We start from the raw sequence: 14,911 nt of genomic DNA, 5'->3' as shown, positions 1-14,911 counted from the left end.
CACTATGGGACTCAACTGCTGTGGTCATAAGTCCCCTAGAACTTAGAACTACTTAAACCTAACTAACCTAAGGACATCACACACATCCATGCCCGAGGCAGGATTCGAACCTGCGACCGTAGCGGTCGTGCGGTTCCAGACTGTAGCGCCTTTAACCGCTCGGCCACTCCGGCCGGCGACCATTAAGTCTCAATAATATCGGGATCTGGTGACTGTGGTACTGTGGTGGCCAGGTGGTGATAAAATCAGTCCTGGACGATTTGAGCTCTGTCAACAGGGGCTCTGTCATCTTGGAATACAGCGTCAATATTGGCGAACAGACATTGTTCCATGGAACGGACCTGATCAGCCAAAAAGCTCACATATTCTTTGGCAGTAATGCGACCTTGCAAAGTGACCATGGGGCCTGAGGAATACCAGGATATGGCTGCCCAAATCATCACTGAACCTCATCCATGCTTCGCTTTTGGCACGTAAATTCGGCCATAACTTGGAAACAGTGCGAAACAAGACTCATCCAACCAAATGACTTTCTTCCATTGCTCCATTGTCCAGCTTTTAAGGCTTCAGCTCCACGTTTTCGTGCTACGGGACTTGGAATCACTGACGAGTTGTTCTGGAATTCCAGCTCACCCTGCAAGTCCCTACTAATGGAGCACCGTTGGTGTTGTTTTGGTACTGACAAGATTTGCAAGTGCAACATTCAGTCCTGCAGTGACTTTTGCACCTCTCATCCTCTCATTTTTTGTCACACTTCTCTTCACTCTAGTGGCAACTTCTGTCACTGAATGTAACACCAACACCAGATGTAGCGGGAAGAGGTAGAAGGCACTGTATTAAGACTCATACGAGCTTTCCAAGTGATTTATTGTTTCCAACTACAGTGCCCACATTCCTCTCAATCTCTGTCACTGGGTCCCACAATGCTGAGGACACCACTTCACTGTCTGCGAAACGGCTTGGCATGGAATGGCTGCCTCAGCGACCCGTGCACGCACTGCTGTGAGCCGGCCTTGTACGCCAGCGGAGTTGCGGCATCATCAGGATGCCGGCAGTCGACTCAGCAGTCTGCGTCCCTGCTGACTCAGCGCCGCTCAGTGTGAGACGCAGGTGGCCAGCTGCATGCTTCCTGCTGGCGTGGCTGGGATCACAGCGACAACAAGCGCCTGCGATATGGCATCCGAATCTGCGGCCCTCGCCTCGGGATGTCTCCAGCGTGTGTTGGAAGCCAGGACGCCTGCCCTCGGTAGCGAGCCATGGAGTGCCCCGCCGCTGGCTGGCTATGGACCCCAGAGGGTCGAACCAACGACCTGCCATGGACTGGAACGCTGGCGCCCCACCTGTTGCTGCATGTAGCAGGTGGTGTGACATGCCCCACTGTCCTGGAGAGCTGCCACACTTGAATGAATCTTGTTAGAAACCCCCACCTATTTATAAGCATTTGTGCCCCTTTGTTTTGCCATAGGTGCTGCTCCATGTGACGTACTCACAACATGCTAGGTTGGCCAGTAGGCCCCTTCTGTCCTGTGATTTGCAACATGCAAAACCGCTACGCACACTCTTTCAGCAATTTGACAGCCCTGTGGCCTCTATTCTACTTCGCAATTGTTGATATGCGTAACTCACTGCAATACGGCCCACACCTGGCTGTGAGTTGTGCTCAAAATATTGCACAAAACTAACTTTCCCTATCCTAAACGTTGGTGCCGCTACAACACTGACGATCTGTAACGATCACTCTACACACTTCCGTTTGCGGCGTGACTTAGCGTGTGAATGTTTTGCACTGTTCCTGGATGTTGTACTGATCTTCAATATGGTGTCTTTTGACACTTCTAAGACTTCAGCTCTCTTGGTTGCGGAAGCATCTACCATACAAGCACCAACAATTTGCCCACGTCCATATTCACTCTGCTTCTATATAGTGCACTCACAACTACACGGAACACTAGTCTGAGCACGACTGACACTTGGAACATGTTGAGGACGTTGTGAAGGTGGCGTTCATGGTCTCCTAAGCGCAACCTCCTGGCTTTGGCTAGCATGTGCATTTATGTTCAAGCGCGTATCTCTCGTGCCGTATCCAGATTTTTGTTCGAGCTCTGTAGGGTTTAGCTACGACCGTTAACAGCAACTGGTGTTCGAGAAAGTGGTGGGAAAGAAAGAGTAACGTTATGACACAGAGTTAATGAACATATGGTAAAAGAAAGTGGCGTGACTCATAGAGGAAGTAAAATACCGAGGAGTGTATCTGGGGAGGATAGGAGCACTTGTTTTGCTATGTGCTCCTATCTTTGCTGTCTGGTCCGAAGGAAATTGGCTTTAGCTTTTGGGGAAACGTTATGAGGATGAGTCAGCAAATGGTTCAGTTTCTTCCTAAAAGCAACAGAGCACTCAATCTTGCGTAGAGTGCAGGGCAGCTTGTTCAAAGCTGGATGGCAGCAACAGCGATGAAGTTTGCGAATGCTTCTGTCTTATGAATGGGCACAAGTAGGATATTAAATGAGTGGGGCCTTGTTTCAGGACTGCGATGAGATGACAGATATTTATTCTTTGAATCGAGAAGAGAGGGTTGCCGTTAAAATAGACATAGTGTGTGGTAGTATTGTAACTTGTCTGGCCGCAACCACCCTAGGGTATTAAGCACTGACATGGTCATAGAAACGAATGCAACAGCTGTAACGCACACAGGCATTCACGGCTAGTTATAACCGTATAGTGGTTACACTACTTGTGCTGCATTGAATTGCATCACGATGGTGGAGATTCGGCAGGAAGAAGGATTGAGCGAGTTTACGTTTCACGTTGTTGCAGCCACATGTAGTAAGCATTACTTCACGCAGTGGAGAATGGCAAAACAGAGGCACGCCGGCGACCAAGGCGTTGCGAAGTAGGCAGGCACAGGTGGCCTTGCTGACAGCAGCAGTCTATCAACAGACTGATTCAAGGACACACACAGACCGAGCACTGAGCGAAGCCTGGAGAATGCTGAGTAAGGGGAAGTGAGCCCAGCACGCTAAGTTACGCTGCAATATACTGCGGGAGTAATAACAAAAAGCTACCACTGAGGGTAAAAAACGTCCTCCTGCTAGATATAAATAGTGGAGCGCAGGCAGCAACAGACAGAAGCCATTAGGAAGCAGTTCGTATCTGAGGACGGACGTGGTCCATGTCCGAATGTTCAATCTTCGTAGGTGACGATTCCGGAAGTCTGTTACAGCCCTCAGGAGTCATCCGTTCGCTGCCAGATGTCAATTTCAGCTCTGGAGGTCGGCCCGAGTTCGGTCAGCAGCATGGCTGACTAAGAACAACGAGAACTTCCAGCAGGAACGGCCGCAGCTAGGTCTTGGTCACAGGCGCCGCCAGGGACTGACGCCCAGTCTTCACGGCAACCCGGCCCCATAGCGCATAGTCAGTCCATGACGGGACCTCGTGGACATCGCGACTGACGGCTTCCCAGCTGTCGGCGAGTGGTGACGAGTTCATCTCAACCACAGGGCATACTGGCTTCAGCGGAGCACTGATGGCCTGAGGTTCGCGAGTGCGATCAGCGGCGCATGTTGCTCGCATCGTCGGAGAATCTACACAGCAGCAGCCAGGTGGAGAGATCCGCAGGGCTGGGCAGCGACGACGAGGGAGAAATTGTCAAGAAAGTCCAATAAATAATTGTAAAACTCCATGGCGTCTCAGTCTTTGGCGCAGCCACTGTGTCTGCTGCTAACAAGTGGTGGCAGAAGTCGTAACAACGTCTTGTGGAAATATGGAAATATCAGCCTTGGTTGGATTCTAGGAAGAAGCATTCAGTCTGAAAAAGAGATTGGTACAAAACACTCATGGGACCCATCATTGAATACTTCACAAGTGTGTGACCCACACGAAACAGGGCCAACATGGTCTATACACGGTCCAATCGCATTAATGTTTTCACCTGCCAAAAGCCTAAATAACCGCCTTTTGCACTGGGGATAGCGGGAAGAGAGTCATTGAGGTTCTGTAAGTTACCAACAGGGATGTGGAGCCATGCCGACTCCAGTGTCGTGGTCAGCTATGCAGGGTTTCTTCGTTGAGGGTCCACGACGCGAACAATCAGACAGAGGTGGTCCCACAGATCGTCGACTGTGTTTAGATACGGTGAGATTGGTGACCAGGGGAGTACGGTAAACTCATCGTGGTGCTCTGCAAACCACGCACATACACTGTGAGCCGTGTGACACGTTGTGTTGTCCTGCTTGCAGATATCACCGTGCCGAGAAAGAAAGAAGCCGCATTTAAGGGTGTACATGGTCCCCAAGGATAGATGTATACTTCAGAATGATGAGGTCACGCAGGCAAGGCAACAAAAACATTCTCCAGACCACAACGCTCCCTCATCCAGCTTGGACCCCTTTACTTTCTGATTATGCATGCCGTACACGCCAATGGCCAATTGTCCAGTGGAGCATAGAACGTTGTTCATCAGAAAAGACCATCTGTCGCCACTAAGTGGACATCCATTTGCATGCTAATTCCAGCCTTCGTCGGTAATGAACAAGAGTTAGCTTGGGTACATGAAGCTGGCGACTGCTGCAGAGGCCCAAATGTAGCACCGTTCCCTGAACCTATGAAGATGGTATCTGTTCCCAAAATAACAGATACCATTGATGACCGTTCAGCTTCTCTAGAATGAAACGATGATTAAATCGAAACCATTGGCTGCCGACAGGTGTTGTTGATATACATCAATGGGGACTGCTGAAAATGTGTGCCCCAACCGGGACTCGAACCCGGGATCTCCTGCTTACATGGCAGACGCTCTATCCATCTGAGCCACAGAGGGCCGGCCGGTGTGGCCGAGCGGTTCTAGGTTCTTCATTCTGGAACCGTGTGACTGCTACAGTCACAGGTTTGAATCCTGCCTCGGGCATGGACGTGTGTGATGTCCTTAGGTTAGTTAGGTTTAAGTAGTTCTAAGTTCAAGGGACTGATGACCTCAGATGATAAGTCCCATTGTGCTCAGAGTCATTTGAACCATTTTGGCTCAGAGGATAGTGCGACTGCAGGGACTTATCCCTTCCACGCCTCCCGCGAGACCCACATTCCCAACTGCCTGCAACTTACATTCGTAGTACTCCTATAGATATTTGCCCATTTACTCATTACTCGCGCCAGGCGAAGCTGACGAGTCCCGTAAGAGTTCGGGTAAGGCGTGTGCATTCGCACAGAAGATCAATGGCCGGGTAGCCTTTTAACTATATGAAGATGGTGTCTGTTCCCGAAATACACTCCTGGAAATGGAAAAAAGAACACATTGACACCGGTGTGTCAGACCCACCATACTTGCTCCGGACACTGCGAGAGGGCTGTACAAGCAATGATCACACGCACGGCACAGCGGACACACCAGGAACCGCGGTGTTGGCCGTCGAATGGCGCTAGCTGCGCAGCATTTGTGCACCGCCGCCGTCAGTGTCAGCCAGTTTGCCGTGGCATACGGAGCTCCATCGCAGTCTTTAACACTGGTAGCATGCCGCGACAGCGTGGACGTGAACCGTATGTGCAGTTGACGGACTTTGAGCGAGGGCGTATAGTGGCCATGCGGGAGGCCGGGTGGACGTACCGCCGAATTGCTCAACACGTGGGGCGTGAGGTCTCCACAGTACATCGATGTTGTCGCCAGTGGTCGGCGGAAGGTGCACGTGCCCGTCGACCTGGGACTGGACCGCAGCGACGCACGGATGCACGCCAAGACCGTAGGATCCTACGCAGTGCCGTAGGGGACCGCACCGCCACTTCCCAGCAAATTAGGGACACTGTTGCTCCTGGGGTATCGGCGAGGACCATTCGCAACCGTCTCCATGAAGCTGGGCTACGGTCCCGCACACCGTTAGGCCGTCTTCCGCTCACGCCCCAACATCGTGCAGCCCGCCTCCAGTGGTGTCGCGACAGGCGTGAATGGAGGGACGAATGGAGACGTGTCGTCTTCAGCGATGAGAGTCGCTTCTGCCTTGGTGCCAATGATGGTCGTATGCGTGTTTAGCGCCGTGCAGGTGAGCGCCACAATCAGGACTGCATACGACCGAGGCACACAGGGCCAACACCCGGCATCATGGTGTGGGGAGCGATCTCCTACACTGGCCGTACACCACTGGTGATCGTCGAGGGGACACTGAATAGTGCACGGTACATCCAAACCGTCATCGAACCCATCGTTCTACCATTCCTAGACCGGCAAGGGAACTTACTGTTCCAACAGGACAATGCACGTCCGCATGTATCCCGTGCCACCCAACGTGCTCTAGAAGGTGTAAGTCAACTACCCTGGCCAGCAAGATGTCCGGATCTGTCCCCCATTGAGCATGTTTGGGACTGGATGAAGCATCGTCTCACGCGGTCTGCACGTCCAGCACGAACGCTGGTCCAACTGAGGCGCCAGGTGGAAACGGCATGGCAAGCCGTTCCACAGGACTACATCCAGCATCTCTACGATCGTCTCCATGGGAAAATAGCAGCCTGCATTGCTGCGAAAGGTGGATATACACTGTACTTGTGCCGACATTGTGCATGCTCTGTTGCCTGTGTCTATGTGCCTGTGGTTCTGTCAGTGTGATCATGTGTTGTATCTGACCCCAGGAATGTGTCAATAAAGTTTCCCCTTCCTGGGACAATGAATTCACGGTGTTCTTATTTCAATTTCCAGGAGTGTAACACATACCATTGATGGCCTTGCAGATTCTCTAGAATGAAAGCGTTCCCTGAACAGTCGTTGAGGAGACACTGTTGGTAGCGTCTTGGTTCACCTGGGCGGTCAGTTCCTCAACAGTTGCACATATGCTCACCTGTACGCATCTCTGCAGCTGTCGTTCACCCCATCATCTAGGTAGGGCCAGTGGTGCAGCAAAGTTGCCTCAGCGCCAGTTTTGGATAGCGCCATTTCGCCATGCACGGAATGCTTTGACCACTACCCAGGCGAACAGTTTACAAACTTAGCCGTTTGGAAAAATGCTTCCACTCTTGGCACGACAGCCTTTTCGACGTCAGATAAAACCCTTTTTTTTCTCATTACGGCGGCGACGACGACGACGACGCCGACGCCATTGTTTTCCGAACCCCTCGACAAGCTCCACTATGTCCGCCTCGGTAGCTGCGCGGTCAGAACAGGGGATTGCTAGTCTAAGGGGCCGGGTTTCGATTCCTGGCCGGGTCGGAGATATTCTCCCTTGCGGCCTGCGTGTTGAGTTGTCTTCACCTTCCTATCGTCATAACTGATGTTCAGCTACTGAGATGGGTTTATGGGCACGTCTCGAAACCCAAATAAAAAAGAAAGAAACCCTTCCACTGCCAGTGCTGCCATGCTGCCAACTGGCTTCTCTGAGTGATTATTGCACGTTGCCATTGAACGTAGGCGGCGGGATGTAGATCGCATACAAAGAAGGTCAGCACAGATCGTGACACAGGAAGATCTGAAGTGGCTGAAGCTTGAAGAGAGGCGTCACTCTCCTGCGAAAACGTACTAAACGAAGATTCAGGAAATAAGTTATTATTGAGTGAGGAATCTAGGGACATTCTCAGGCCTTGTACGTACTGCTCCCGTAGTGACCGCGAGCGCGAGACTACCGACGATTCTTGTAGGATCTTGGAACATGCACAGTGTTCGAACATTATTAATTACCTCGAAGAAAACGATTTATTGACAAATAGTCAACACCGATGCAGAAAATATCGTTCCTGTGGAACGTAACCAGCTCTTTATTCACACGGTATGAAATGGGGAACACAAATTGATTCCATACATTTAGATTTCCAGAAAGCTTTTTACACTGTTTCTGACAAGCGATTTCTAATCAAATTCCGTACCTATGGATTATTGTTTCCGTTGCAGGTGTGGACTCGTGGATTTTTGTCAGAAAAATCACAGTTAGCAATAATTGACGGAAAAATCATCGAATAAAATACACGCTATATCTGCCGTCCCCCAAGGGAGGATCACAAGCCCTCTGCTGTTACTGATTTATACAGGGTCTTACAAAAAGGTACGGCCAAATTTTCAGGAAACATTCCTCACACACAAAGAAAGAAAATAACAGGACATGTGCCCGGAAACGCTTACTTTCCATGTTAGACCTCATTTTATTACTTCTCTTCAAATCACATTAATCGTGGAATGGAAACACACAGCAACAGAACGTACCAGCGTGACTTCAAACACTTTGTTACAGGAAATGTCCAAATGTCCTCCGTTAGCGAGGATACATGCATCCACCGTCCGTCGCATGGAATCCCTGATGCGCTGATGCAGCCCTGGAGACTGGCGTATTGTATCACAACTGTCCACAATACCAGCACGAAGAGTCTCTACATTTGGTACCGGGGTTGCGTAGACAAGAGCTTTCAAATGCCCCCATAAATGAAAGTCAAGAGGGTTGAGGTCAGGAGAGCGTGGAGGCCATGGAATTGGTCCGCCTCTACCAATCCATCGGTCACCGAATCTGTTGTTGAGAAGCGTACGAACATTTCGACTGAAATGTGCAGGAGCTCCATCGTGCATGAACCACATGTTGTGTCGTACTTGTAAAGGCACATGTTCTAGCAGCACAGGTAGAGTATCCCCTATGAAATCATGATAACGTGCTCCGTTGAGCGTAGGTGGAAGAAACTAAAATGAGCTCTAACATGGAAATTAAGCGTTTCTGGACACATGTCCACATAACATCTTTTCTTTATTTGTGTGTGAGGAATGTTTCCTGAAAGTTTGGCCGTACCTTTTTGTAACACCCAGTATAAAACGATTTAGGAGAGAATCCGAGCAGCCCTCTTACATTGTTTGCAGGTGATATTGTCATTCACCGTCTCTTAAACTCATCAACACATCAAAACCAATTGAAAAATGATTTAGACAACATATCTGTATTGTGCAAAAAATGGTAACTGATTATAAATAGTGAGAAGTATCAAGACAACCACATGAGTACTGATAAGAATACGCTAAATTTCAGTTCTACAATGAATCACATGAATCTAAAGATTGTGAATTCGACTAAATACTTAAGGATTACAGATGCAAATGACATAAATTGCAGCGATCATACAGATGACGTTGTGGGAAAGCGAAGCATAGTATGCCATTTACCGGCAGAACACTCAGGAGATGGGACAGGTCTCGTAAAGAGACTGCCTATACAGCACTATGGAGTATCGCTGAAGGCGTGAGACCCGCAACAGATAGCACTGAAGCAGGACTCCGAAAAAGTTCAAAGAAAGCCAGTTAGTTTCGTGTTATCTCGCAATAGGGGAGAGAGCGCTACCGACATCATGGGCGACTTGGGGTGTCGATAACACTAGTCAACAGTCACTTTGCATCTGGGATGTCATACATCAACTAGCAAATCTCGTTGCTGTCTAAAACTCCCCGACAACCTTTGTTATGTGTGAGAAATTCACTCCAAAAGCCCAAAGAAAACCAATCAATGATTTGGTTATGAAGGCATATAAATTGTATTTTGATTGTCCTGTTGATCATCAAGATAAAATTTTGCACCTCATATCACCTGCATAACCTGTACTACAATCTTAACCGAGTGTTCGAAAGGAAAACGTCGAGCCACGCCATTCGCTGTTCCGATGGTGTGATGTGAGCCTAAAGATCATTATTCAGACTGTTAAATCTGTCTTACAAATATTTTGGGACATTCAAGCAAAACTAGACATAAAGTAAAGTATCCAAATTTATCTTCAATGCATTTGTCTGTGCCCCATGATGAGGGGTTGCCTGTTCCTGTCCGTATCTTGAAAGCCACGGAAGCAGACACCATGTCAAGTGAATCAGAAAGTATTGAACATATAGAAGAGTACTGCCCTCAGTATCATGACACTTGAAACGTCCCCTTAGAAAAATTATACATGACTGCGTTTAAACTGACACACAATATTTTTTAGCGCAACGCAATCTGACTTTCAATAATCCCTACAAGAGAATGGCCCTGACTAAATTAACCTATACGTTTCACAAATCACTTACCTCACAAAAATCTTCGTTACTCTAACTACTGCAATACAGCGAGCGCCACCACTGCCAGCTTACTAGTGTTCAAAAGTCGTAATATATATAGCAGTTCATGACATCCATTCTTACAAATGTACTATTTCTGATGGACACACGTCCAGATCATCCGCTCTCAAAAATCCGCCATCTCACTTCCCCACATCCACCACTGCTGGCGGCTCAGCTCCAACTGCGCAACGCTACGCGCTGTTCACATCCATCTGCCCAACACTACAATGGCAGACAACAACGCAAACTAGCCACAGACTGCACACAGCACAGCCAGTGATTTTTCATACAGAGCGCTACGTGGCGTTACCAATAAGAAAACCTAAACAGCCTACTTACACACTTCGCCTCAACTCTTTAATCAAAAGCAACTGAACGATCTGGTTCGCGATCTAAAACTTCCGAAACAGCAAACTGAACTCTTGCGGTCGAGATTGCAAAAACGGAATGTTCTAGTTCCAGGGACAAAAATTTCCTGTTTCAGATCAAGAGGTGCTTCCTTCGCTCAGTATTTCGATATGCAGAATTCAATGTGTGTATGTAGAGATGTCAATGGTCTGATGATGCAGATAGGTGAACAACATAATCTACAGAAGTGGCGACTATTTATTGACTCCAGTAAAACCAGCTTGAAAGCAGTACTACTGCATAATGGCAATGCATTTCCATGGGTACCTTTTGCTTACGCAGTAGACATGAAAGAAACGTATGAAACCATGGCTTTGCTGCTAGAGGCAATCAAAGATAAGGATCATGAATGGCAGCTTTGCTGTGATTTAAACGTTGTTGCACTACTTACAGATTTATAGGCTGGATTCACTGCTGCTTTTTGTGCCTTTGGGACAGCCGTGACACCAAGAACCACTATACAGTCAAGGGATGGCCAACAAGGAAGACATTTGTTCCCGGAAACGTAAATGTGAACAATATCCCATTGGTTGAACCCGATAAAATCATTTTGCCTCCCCTTTATATCAAATTGGGTCTTAGGAAGAACTTTGTAAAAGCTCTGGATAAAGAAGGTGAGGCCTTCAATCACTTAAAAGATAAGTTTCCCAAATTAAGTGAGGCAAAGCTGAAAGAGGGTATACTTGTTGGACCACAAATAAGAAAATTGCTGAAAGATCCAACCTTTGATAACAAACTCACAGATATACAGTTAGCTGCTTGGTCTTCTTTTAAATCGATTGTGAAGGGCTTTTTGGGTAACAGAAAAGACAAAAACTATGTTACCATTGTGAATGATCTGTTGGACAACTATAAGAACATGGGGGGTGTAGAATGCCACTGAAAATTCACTTTGTACATTCTTACCTTGATTTCTTCCCGGAAAATTTGGGTGCCGTAAGCGATGAGCATGGTGAACGCTTTCACCAAGACATTCTTACCATCGAACACCGTTACGAAGGTCATTGGAACCTTTCGATGATGGGTCACTACTGCTGGGGTCTTATTAGGGAGAGTGATGAAATGGCAAGCAAAAGAAGAGTTCCATCGTCGCATTTTTTAAAACCCAAAAACGGTTAAAGGTGAAAATATCTTTTGAACTATTTTGGACCTTTAATTGGCATCTTGCCCATATATACATACAAAATAGTATTGATTTCAAACATTCTGAATGTGCATTTTTGTTTGACTTATTTGTGTCAGTTCTCGCTATTACCATTTTCTATTCTGCTGTGTATCTAGGAAATATGACATCATAGAGACAAACTGATTTTACCAGTGTATTCAGCACCCTAAAATTAGATAGATCCACCCATTTACACACCAGATGCAGAAAAAAAGTTTAAATTTGTTAACTAGTGTAATTAAAGCAAGGGCGTTTTTGGTTTTGGCAGGATCTTCTCATAAAATTTCAATCACCAACTTCCTCCTCCGAATGCGAACACATTTCATTGTTGCCAGAGTACACTGAAAAAAATGGTCATCAGAAAAAATAAGAGAAATCAGAGCTCCCACGGAAAGATTTAAGTGTTCGCTTTTCCGCTCCCTGTTAGAGAGTGGAACCGTAGAGAATTAGGCTCAAAGCGTTTCGATGAACTCTCTGACAGGCATTTAACTGTGAATTTCTGAGTAGTCATGAAGATGTATATGTTGATTAGACTAATTACAGCGAGCACAGATGCATTCAAGGAATCATTTGTCTCTCGCTCCATGTGGGAATGGAACAAGTATGTGGTGCGACGGGAAGTATCGTTTGCCACGCACCTGAGAGCAGTGTGCAGAGTTTGGACATAGATGCAATCGCTCAGAATAGCATCTGAGTGGCGACTGCTTGCGTAACAATGAATACCGGAAACCATGAACAGTATGAACCTGTACACTTGGCTGCGGAGTCTTGTGGCACTGAGTCAGGAATGTCCCACGGAAATGTGATAGGACTTCCCGTGTTCTCCACGTACATAAACGATCTGTCAGATACCGGAGGAACCAGTCTGAGGCCATTTGTTGATGACGCTGATGTACGTGGGAAAGTGCTGTCATTGACTGACTGTAGGGCGATTCAGAATTACGAGGCAGAATTTCCGTTTGTTATCTACATCTACATCTACATTTATACTCCGCAAGCCACCCAACGGTGTGATGAATATTAATTTTGAACATAGATACTCGTAAATGCAAGTTAATTGGGACGGTAGGAGACACATTCTTGTAATGCTCAAATACGATATAAATGATGTGCTGCTTGACACAGCTACGACAAGGCCAGGAGATATCTGACAAATCTAGAAAGGTAGATGGCCAACTGAAGGGTCAAATCAGACCCGAACAAAACAGAAAGCCGCGCAGCGGCTCATTCGCGCTGCTGCTGCTGCTGCACAGGCAACTGCATTGAACGCTGCCAAGATGCCATGCCGTCGTCGCTCTAAGCAAACAGTCTATAAAACCATCGAAAATATTGAATTCTCCACATCTGCCGCTAACAAGAAGAAGAATGCTGTGAAGACTGTTGCTGCCACTGCTCTTGTCGACGGACCCTGTGTTTTCTGTGGATGTAGACTTAATTTTAGTATTGATATTAATGATACATTTACACATGGTAATGGTTGGCTTACTGTAGCTATTGTACGAGGAGGTACAGGAGTACCTAATGTTCCTGGACTTGAAAGCTTTGTTGATAGAGACATTATTGCTTACCGTACCTACCATACGGCTGAACTTGCAAATAAAGACTTTGGTAAATCTGCCTATATGTCTACCTCTGCATTGTCATTGTATACACGTAACAAAAGAAAAATATCTCTTAATGAGTCTGTATTCATTTGGGTTAAAGGTAAAGGAGTATGTGAATATGTAAAATTTGTTGGTGATTGTTCTTTGTATTTTCATAAATAAAGTGATCTGTAGCGTAGCTGCATCGTCACATGCCTCTTAATAAGTACCAGGAAGACAGAGAATACCATCTTTCACTATGGAACTGGCCACTGAATAACACAACCCGATAACTAGGACTCCACCAGGAAAAAGGCTCAGCCGGAGAGCCCACTTAAAGATTCTACTGGAAAAAGACCCAAAAAGGTAATTACAAATAATAGGAGACAAGGCAAACTACATGAGTTTTAAAGCCAAAAGAGCTGTGAATATTTGGAAAACTTTTGCCAGGCCAGATCTGGGATATGGAGTAGCCGCCACGTGAGACATAAACAAAACAGTGGCAGACAAGCTATTCGCTACAGAAAGACGGCTTTTGACGTGCTTCCTAAGGTTGTCATATATATCAACTAGCGATGATGTACATGTCCTAGCGAGAACAATGCCCCTTCAGACCGCACCAGTAAACTTAAGAGCTAGATATGGGAAAGACATTCTCTACAACACGGCCGATATGTAGGAAAACGCCCTATAGCATCAAGGAAGTCAATGAAACAGATTGTACCAGCCAGAAAGGTTTCTCAGAAATCTTCAAAAATCTCTGAAGATCTGGTCTCAACCGTGTTCCCCAAGGAGGCCATAGCTGAACATCTCCATGGAAAAATATAGCAAATATGTCACATGAAACGTGTACTTAGAATAAATGTTTCATAAATTGCCAACAATAGTTAACTAGATAAATGTTATGTAAAACCAATATAGACATCCCATACTAAGAGAAAGGGCACAATAAAAAGCTGTAGCATAACCATATCTACAATAAATAGTATAAATATAAAACATGACTCTAAGAAACCAATTTCACATCACGAAGCCCACAACTGCGAAACACAAAAGACGGTAAAAATATGAGAGATAGGGATATATAGTAAATGAGGAAAGTTATTTGAATTATTCTCAACAAGCCAAACACGAACAAAAACAAGTTACACATATGTATAAAAGTTAGCGTAGGAAATCAAAACATTTATCAAAACGAACAACTGCTACAAACAAAGTGAAAAATCGTGTAACTAGTATAAAAGTGAATTACACTGTAACAAAGATAACATAGAAAACAAAATCTGTGAAACAAACAACTGAATAAAAGCAATAGCATATTGAAAAACTACTATCTGGACATTTCATTGTAACAAAATAAAAAGAAATCCAATTTTAATTTTAAGAAGAAATAAATTTAAATCAAAATTGTATAAATCAACAACAAAAATGTATGTAACGCTTATGGCTGAATAGAGCGTGGGGAAGTTCTCGAACAGGCCTGCCTCCCTCTCAAGAGCAAGGAATTTAAAGTAAAAACAAAAAGAAGCGCTGATACTTCTATTAAACAGCAAAACGACAGTAAACGGAACAAGCACGTAAGGTCAGTTGTAGGGTAAAGGAATGATTGACGAAGGTGTATTATTATGCAGGTAAATTACGACGAGGAAATTATCTATATCTTCGTGTGCTTCGAAATTACTGTAGAAGGGTACTTGCGAAACATTTTGATTGACAGTCAAGAGCGAT

The 14,911-nt window shown here is 46.0% G+C and overlaps 1 non-coding gene across 1 annotated transcript; it reads right to left on the bottom strand.

The window, feature by feature from the left end:
* Nucleotides 1–4,742: 4,742 nt before the first annotated feature.
* On the bottom strand, nucleotides 4,743–4,817 carry Trnat-ugu (transfer RNA threonine (anticodon UGU)). The gene has a single exon. It is a non-coding gene; the product is annotated as a tRNA-Thr (tRNA).
* Nucleotides 4,818–14,911: the final 10,094 nt, after the last annotated feature.

The sequence above is a fragment of the Schistocerca cancellata genome, chromosome 5, assembly GCF_023864275.1.
Source record: "Schistocerca cancellata isolate TAMUIC-IGC-003103 chromosome 5, iqSchCanc2.1, whole genome shotgun sequence".
Taxonomy (NCBI): domain Eukaryota; kingdom Metazoa; phylum Arthropoda; class Insecta; order Orthoptera; family Acrididae; genus Schistocerca; species Schistocerca cancellata.
The sequence above is the reverse complement of the archived record's forward strand: the minus strand, read 5'-3'. Positions and strand labels throughout refer to the sequence as shown.